This window comes from Topomyia yanbarensis, unplaced genomic scaffold, assembly GCF_030247195.1.
Source record: "Topomyia yanbarensis strain Yona2022 unplaced genomic scaffold, ASM3024719v1 HiC_scaffold_62, whole genome shotgun sequence".
In the NCBI taxonomy this organism is placed as follows: Eukaryota; Metazoa; Arthropoda; class Insecta; order Diptera; family Culicidae; genus Topomyia; species Topomyia yanbarensis.
In genome coordinates this window covers 160,892-170,088 of record NW_026683847.1, presented here as the reverse complement: position 1 = coordinate 170,088, position 9,197 = coordinate 160,892, and positions in this window count along the sequence as shown.

Below are 9,197 nucleotides of genomic sequence, written 5' to 3'. Positions count from 1 at the left end.
AACAGTTGGTTAGCATATTTGGTGTTATAGTGTAGGGGAGAGAGGGTAACGGTGGATCAGCAGGAACTATGAAACAATCGCAATAAAATCATAATGCATGAACATAATCGTCTCAATCCCTCATATTTCATGGTTTCTAATTCTTTACACGTGTTACTATATTTTGGAAGATTTCTGATAACTCTATCTCTTTTAATGGATATATGTTTGTTTTATAACAGTCAGAGTAAATTTACAATAAAAATCATTATTCCATTTTTATGAGTTACCGTTCACCAGATAATTGTTTATTCTACTGTTATTTGTAGCAAATTTTATGCTCAACATTTGTCGCGAACAAAGTTTTTTGCTAACTTGTCATGGTTCTGTGTAATTGGACAATCTTCATAAATAGACCCATTGGGTAACTGTGGAACGATGATATATGGGGAACAGTGAAAATTCCTTGTTTTTGTGATCTCTATTAAAATATGAATGGGTTCCGATTTTCCACAATAAATACAACTCATTAAATGGAAAGTTTGTCAATTTGGGCAAGTTTTGTAGAAATTATCGCTTCTTTCAGGATTGCATCCTTATATGCATATATGGTGGTCCGATATTACGCGATGATATAGTGATATCTTCCGTAAACAAACGATTTACGTCCCCAAATAACTTTAATAGGAAGCTTTAGGATCTTTATTCGTCAAAACAAAAGAATGAAATTTCCAAGTAGAATATTTCACTGTAGACGACGTCGTGTTTCATAGTTCCTACCCATGGGGCTCACTGGTGCATTTTATCACCGACTGTTTATTACCCAAAAAAAGTTATTTCCCGTGAATTTTACCAGCTGGAAAAATATATGTATTAGTTAACAACAGAGTGAAACTATGTATCACTGTTGGCTACACAAATAACATGTATTATCATCAAAATTAAATCGTATAAAAAATGTGTTTCATTGTTACCCCCTCTCCCCTAGATAAGTGCAATTGTTTTTGCGTCGTTTTGAGCAGAAAAATACGTTGGTGGAGTTGCTTTCGGTACGCGGGGTCCCCGCGCACGGGGCGATCAATGCAGAAAGCGCAAAACTGCTTTGAACAATGACGTCTGTGCTGTGTAGTGCGTGTGCGCTGAAGATATCCAACGAGAACGATCGCATTTACTGCTTCAGCGGTTGTGATCAAATATTGCATGTCAAATTAAATACGGGAGTAAAATCAAAGGACGCAGAGTAGTCTGTGCGCTTGTGACGAGGGCTATCACGACATCGAGCACGTTGTCTGGGTATGCGCCGGGTATTTCGACGCCAGGTCTCAGTTAAAGGATTCCCTTCGGGCCCTAGGTAGACCACCCAATGTCCCAGTCCGAGATATGCTGGCAAATCGTGATTTCCCCTATATGTCCCTTATTTATACTTTCATAAAAACGATAAATATCCCAATTTAGCCCCTCTCTTTTTATTTTTCGTTTTTAGCAGTTTTTTCCTGCCTTGTGGAACCGATCAGCTCCAGACTGCCACTATGTAACCGCCGTCGCCCTTATCAGTACGGAAACTGAAGCGAGAGCGACTCGAGGTCCGAAGGATTCCCTTTGAAGGATTCTCCGCGGGTCCGAAGAATACCATCCGCCAATCCGACCTACTAGACTGAGGCGCAAATTTGTTTCGCTGATCTCCCGTTTGCCCGAAAGTTGCAAGTTTTGCTCTTCTCTACCGGTCACCATCTACGCCTTCTCTCCCCTGTCCTTGATACAACTACTTCTACACCGATTTTGGAAATTACCAAGCATAAGTCTCCGATAAAAAAAATCAAATTTGTGTTCCGTATTACTAGTTTTAAGATAGTTGTAATTTCTACTCTTTGTTAAAACTATTGTCCCCCATCTTGTAAATAGAATTGTATCCCTAGTTTTAAAACACCTGTGAAATTTTTCATAAATATTTGTTCCCCCTTTTGTGTACCAAACTATATTGTTAGTTTTAAGATAACTGTGAATATTTCCTAAAAAACTATTACTATTGAATTCCTTGTTTTAAAATTTTTCATAAAAAAAATCTTTTGCCCCTCTCTTATATATAGAATCTTTTTTCTAGTCTTAAGATAGCTGTAAAATTTTTCTCTTTTATAAAAAAAATATTTCAACATTGTACTCAAAGAATTCGGCACCGCCAAGCTAACGCATTTGTGCCTATCAAATAAACGAAATGAATAAAAAAAATGCATGTCAAGTGTACTGATATCAATCTTGCTGGTATTACCGCGCCAAGAGCGAATACCTCGCTTCGGTATGTGTGCTTTGGATGCCAGCTTTGTCTAGTTGATGTGCAGAATAAGTGCTCTGATATATTGAATGCTATGACCGATATGAATAAGCAGCAGGACAATCGAATGAATGATCTGACCCTTAAGGCAATCGCTGCATTGGAAGAGCAGGTACAGGCTATGGAAAATCGCATTGCTGAGAGCGTTATTTCCAGAATTAAAAACCTCAATTTGAATCACGATCAGGCTGCTAGCGGATTGAGCGACGGATGCATTTTTGCCAGCGTATTATCGGGGAAATCGAGTAATCTCAAGCGAAAAGGAACTGGTTTACCCTCAAATGATTTACCAGTCAACAAAAGACCTCTACTTGGAGACCTTGCGAACGACAGTGATAGTGGTGGTCTCTTACGGTCAGGTCGACGTCGCATTAACAGTACCGGGAAGATAACTGCACAGCCAAAAAACTTATGCAACTCCGACGGCAACGCTCCTGCCAAGCCCAACACTTCGAACAAATTTGAGCAAACGGTTCTGATCACACCAAAATCAAACCAAAGTGCCGAAACAACTAAAAGCGTCATACGAAAATGAAAATCAACCCAGTGCAGTTTGCAGTAAAGGAAGTATTCTTCAAGGAAAACGGATATGCGGTTAAACGATGTGACACTCAAGCGGCGGCTCAAAAGCTTCTCATGCTGGCAAACTCTTCCCTTAACGACAACTATGAGGTCGAAATCCAGACTGCGCTCAAACGTAGGCTGAAGATATTAAGGTTTTCTGACGATATTAGCGAGGAAAACCTAATTGAAAAACTCAGAAAGCAGAATAACATTCTTGAAACTGCTGAAATAAAAATCATTCGACTGGTAGAACATCAGAAGCAGGATGAAGCTTTAAGATCGGTGATCATTGAAACCGACGCCAGAACATTTGAGATGCTATTGACAGTACAGCGTGTTAATCTTAATCAGCGTGTTAATCGATCTTCCTGAAAAGACTGAAGAAATCTAGGCAGCGAATAGACTATACTGTATGGCAATTAGCCCATAATGTGATTGCTACCAATTTTGAACTGGAAGAGCTAGTCGACACTCCTGCTCTGTCAGGTAAATATATTAACAGTATATGCCCGCCTGAAGCTAGGATTGATACTGCACCACCCTGTAGTCAGATTGAATTGCAGATCAACGATGAATCACAATATAACACATCAGACTGGGATGACTTCACAGGAATAAAAGAGCTAGTAAAAACTCCTGCTCTGTCAGGTAAAGCCAGGGAGGGTATATGTCCCGCCGAAGTTACGCTAGGTACTGCACCTCCTCAAAATGAACTCCATTTGCAGACAACTGATTGACACAATATGCTTGATTCCACCAACGGTTACTTCAACAGTGAACTCGAAGATCATAATAGTTCAATATTAGTTTACTCAGGTAAAAATAAAGCGTGTATATGTTCTTCCGAAGTTGGGCATGTTGATGCTGCGCCCGTTGAAAATTCATCTCCTCCGCAGGTGGATACTACCATTGCTATAAATCGCCCTCAACGTACACGTATGCTGTCGTCAGATGATAATTTGTGAGATCAGCTTCGAATATATTAGCAGAACGTGAGAGGACTTCGTACGAAAATCGATGAGCTGTTCGTTGCTGCCACGGATGTTGACCATTCGTTACACCATCTACCGCAATGATCGTGACCCATCAAGTACTGGAAAAACGCGAGGTGGTGGTGTTCTTATCGCGGTATCCAACCGACTATCGTCAAAACGAAACACAATTAACAAGAACGGTATTGAACAACTGTGAGTAAATATTCGCATTCAAGATGCCACTATATGTGTAGGTGTTGTGTATCTTCCTCCGAGTTCTGCTGATGACGCTAACGTTATTCAAGCGCATGTCGATACCGCGCTTGATATCACTAACTCTCTGGAACCAAACGCTGTTCATTTACTGTTTGGCGATTATAACCAGCCTGGGCTTATATGGAAATCCACTTATTCTGGCTACGCTTCTCCCGATCTATCTGAATCTACTTTCTCAAGGTCTAGTATTGCTTTGCTTTATGGGATGTCCATACTAAACATGTCACAAATGTGTACAGTTACTAACAAACGGAATCGAACCTTAGATCTGCTGTTTGTCAACGAGGAAGCTTCGAAAAATTGTTATATCTTTGAAGCAGACGAGCCGCTGGTCGATATTGACACACATCACCCTCCTCTCGCAGTGACACAGGTCTGCCCCCAGCAGATTTCTTTCGATGAGATTCTTGAAGACCGAAGTTTTAATTTTTCAAAAGCCGATATTCCTGGTCTCAACAACTCACTACAGAATATCGACTGGTTGAACCTGCTAAATCACGCAATAGATGTTGACGTTGCTGTAGATAGGTTTACACTCACCTTAACAGATTTGTTCAGAGTACATGTTCCTGCACCTAGTCCTCGCAATAAGCTTCCCTGGTCAAATCGGCGCCTTCGAAAGCTCAAAAGTTGGAAAGCAGCAGCACTCCGCCATTATACAAACCGACGAAACCCATCCACAAAGCAGGAGTTTATTATCGCCAGCAGCAATTATAAATCGTACAACCGCTTTCTTTATTCCAGACATGTTTCAAAAACTCAATCCAATCTTAAACGGAATCCAAAAAGCTTTTGGTCTTTTGTAAATGGAAAGCGCAAGGAGAATGGACTTCCTATGTACTATTCAGAGCAACTTAAACGTACATATCATCAGAACAACATTGCTTCTTCCCAGCTAGATCCACAGCTACGAATTTAGCTCCGTTTACCTCGCACTGTATTAAACATATAGAGTCTGGGGCCCAAGTAGATGCTATCTATACGGATCTCAAAGCGGCATTTGATCGCGTCGATCACTCTCTTCTGCTAGCGAAGGTTGAGCGGCTTGGTGCATCTCGAAACTTCACGGAGTGGCTCAAGTCATATCTCGTTGGCCGATCCTTATCAGTAAAATTAGGAAACCATGAGTCATATAGCTTCATCAACATGTCGGGAGTACCCCAGGGAAGCAATCTCGGACCCTTACTTTTTTCCTTCTACTTCAATGACGTTTGCTTTATTTTACCGCCGGGATGCAAACTAATTTACGCTGACGATCTGAAACTATTTCTCATCATACGTTCCATAGAAGACTGCATCACACTACAGCGACACTTAGATGCTTTCTATTATTGGTGTACTCGTAACTCGTGATCCCATTTACTCGCAGAAAAAATCCAATCCCTTGGAATTACTCGGTCTCAGGACAATCACTCGAAAGAGTGTCAGTTGTAAGAGACCGTTGCGTGCTGCTGGATTCTAACCTGCTGCTGGAAGCTAACCTTCAAAGATCATTATTTAAACATTATATCCCAAGCAAATAGAAACCTTGGTTCTTCTCTCTGGTCCGTTCTATTCTCGAAGCGTCAGCTGTCGTCTGGAGTCCTTACACGGGTGTTTGGACAAATAGAATTGAAGCAGTACAAGCTAGGTTCATTCGTTACACTCTCAAATCTTTACCATTGCAAAACCCACTGGAGCTTTGCCGTTTGCTAGACATGGATAGGGGAGAGAGGGTAACAATGAAACACATTTTTTCTACAATTTAATTTTGATGATAATACATGTTATTTGTGTAATCAAAAGTGATACATAGTGCCACTATGTTGTTAACTAATACATATATTTTTTCCAGCTGGTAAAATTCACGGGAAATAACATTTTTTGGATAATAAACAGTTGGTGGTAAAATGTATCAGTGTGCCCCATGGGTAGGAACTATGAAACACGATGTCATCTATAGTGAAATATTCTACTTATAAATTTTATTCTTTTGTTTTGACGTATGAACGATCCTAACGTTTTGAATTAAAGTTATATTGAGGCGAAAATCGTTTGTTTACGAAAGAATCCACTATATCATCGCGTAACATCGAACCACCATATATGCATATTAGCTGCAATCCTGAAATAAGAGACAATTTCTACAAAATTTGGCCAAATTTACTAATTTTGCACTATATGAGTAGTATTTAGTGTGGAAAACCGGAACCCATTGACATTTTGAGACAGACCACAAAAACAAACAAAAATCACTGTTCCCCATACGCCATCGTTTCACAGTTACCCAATGGGTCTATTCATGAAAATTGTGAAATCACACAGAACCATGAGTAGTTACCAAAAAACTTTGTTCGCGGCAAATGTTGAGCATAAAATTTGCTATAAATAGCAATAGACTAAACATTTATTCAATGAATGGTAACTCACAAAGATGGAATAATGTTTATCATTGCAAATTTACTCTGGCTATCACAAAACAAACAAATATCCATTAAAAGAGATAGAGTTATCCGATCTCTTCCAAAATATAGCAACACGTGTAAAAAATTAGATATTGTGAAATATGAGGGAATAAGACGATTCCGATCATGCATTGTGATTTTATTGCGAATGTTTCATAGTTCCTGCTGATCCACTGTTACCCTCTCTCCCCTACCCTTGTCAAAAGAATATATCTAGAGCTGTTTTTATTGGAAAGCTTCGAACTAGTAAGATAGATACCCCAGATATATTATCACAGGTTAATGTTAACGTGTCCCCTAGATATTTACGAGCGCGAGACTTTCTAAGACTTGACTTTCAACGTACTGAATATGGCCAGAACGAGCCCATTAGGGCAATGTGCAATGTATTTAATAAGGTTTATGAATATTTCGACTTTTCTGTATCAAGTGATGTTTTTAAAGATAGGCTTAGACGACTTACTTAGCATATAAGATAAACATGAAGAATTATTTTAAGACTGATTGTTATATAGTTAAGATAAATGTAATGTAATGTGAAACTTTGTTAACCATGTGTGTGCTAAAAGATAGTGAGGTTTATACGCGCATTTGAAGATCCATCTTCAAATGGGCTTTTCCTCCTCCACCTTCATTAAGACCATTATAGGTCAGATGAAGAAAGAAGTTTAAATAAATAAATGAAAAAGGCTCTATGCACTCTGTACAGAAATACTAGAAAGAGCTACTACCCTCACCACGACATATCATTATGCTCTCTTGGCTCACGAAGAGGGTGCCTCTGACGATCCCCATATGGGGACATCTGTTACTGCTCCTGAAAACTATAAAGAAATGAGGTTTCTTGTAAAAACTACAATGTTTCTTCTGGGAGGTCATCAAATACAACAGCTCGCAGAAGCTTTGATACAAAGCCTGAGCAAACAGCTTCTGATCTTGGAAATTTTAGATCAAACAAGATATTTTCAGCGCCTCCAGGAACACCAAAACTCTTACGTAACACTTTGACCAATATAGTACTTAGTGCTCTTTGCTACCGTTTTAAAAAGGTAGAGAGTGCTTAGAGCGTTTTTTAACACTACACTACTGATTCGTCGAGCGCTATAAAATATAACTATATAAATACCGAACGAGCTATAGATTGTTGAGATCGGATATTTATCTAAAGAGATATTTAACATTAAATACGGACGAAAGATTTTTATCATTTCCCATAGCCAGAAAGAAATAAGACCAAAATCATGCAATCTAATATAAACGCCAAAACGGCTGATTTTAGGTCAATAGCATCTTCAGAGATTTTACTGGATGCAATTTACGCTTTCCTTTGGTGTTGTGTTTTTGCTGATTAATCCTCCTAAAAGTGAGATATAATAGAGATATAAAAGATATACATACAATTTCTTGAAAGTGGTTGTATTGAAATTTGTAACTCTTACTTTTGCGAATAACTTTACTGAAGACATCAAATATCTATTTTGAACATTTTAAAAGTTATGGCTTGTTGTTTGTGGATTACCCTTGGTCGCTTGTTTATTGTTATAGTAATAATTCTATTCTATTCTATTCTATTCTACTCTAACCCTTACACAGCCAGTATTGAAAAGCATCCTGGAAAACACTGCAATTATTCTGTAGTGTTTTTCTTGTCAATATTAATATTTGAAGCATAGTTTCGTATGTCGCAAATATTAAAACGGCCAGGCCTACTATGCAGAGTTGAGTTTGAAGATGTTTCAAAATCAGACGGTAATTAAATTATTCATTTAATGAATAATTCAATTAACGACCTATTTTGATTCATAAAGGAGGAAGAAACGAGGACAACCGTACCGACCGTTTCATTTTAAAGGGGTTGAAATAAATCGTTGGGAGTGATTCGGCTAAAAAGGTTAATGGCACTCCTTTGATTCTTTGAGATGGGACAGAGGTATTTACACCTTGCCCTGGCTAATAAGCCTAGGTTAAAGCGCCTTTACTCGCTCTCAAACCCTGAAATAAAAAACACTTCTGTATACAAGGTGTTTGGCTCATGATGAAGAATCTCTCGAGGGGTGATTGACTGTCATATTTGGAGAAAAAAATCATTCTACACATACCATCAAATCTGAACCGTTACAGAGTTATTGAACTTTTTGTGTAAAAAACTTATTTATCTTAAAATACCTCTATCTCGAAAAATATACCTCGTATTTTAAATCTTTTAGTTCCATTGGATAGGTGAGAAAATTTTCTATTAAATAGTGTTCTCATATCTTTCAGTTAAATAGATTCAATAACCTTTTAGTTGCAAAGTAGTTAAAAGTTGGTGTTTTGATGATGTTTTTGTTAATTTTCTCAAAATAATGAATTATGATTATAGCAATATCTATTATCCAAAAGATGGATTTGAGGACGATTTAAAATTTGTTCTTCAACATGATATTCCTATCTTTTCTCGTTTCCTTGTAATTTCACTTCAAATTTTTTGCTGTAATCGACCTGCAAGTGCTTAAAAGACTTTAGTCTAAAAATATGCTTTATATCGTTATTACCAGGGTTTTATTGGAATGTTGAGAAAATTTCCTTTCAATGCATGTACAGATATCTTTTAGTTAACTGTACTAAATGACTTTTTACTAGTAAAATAAC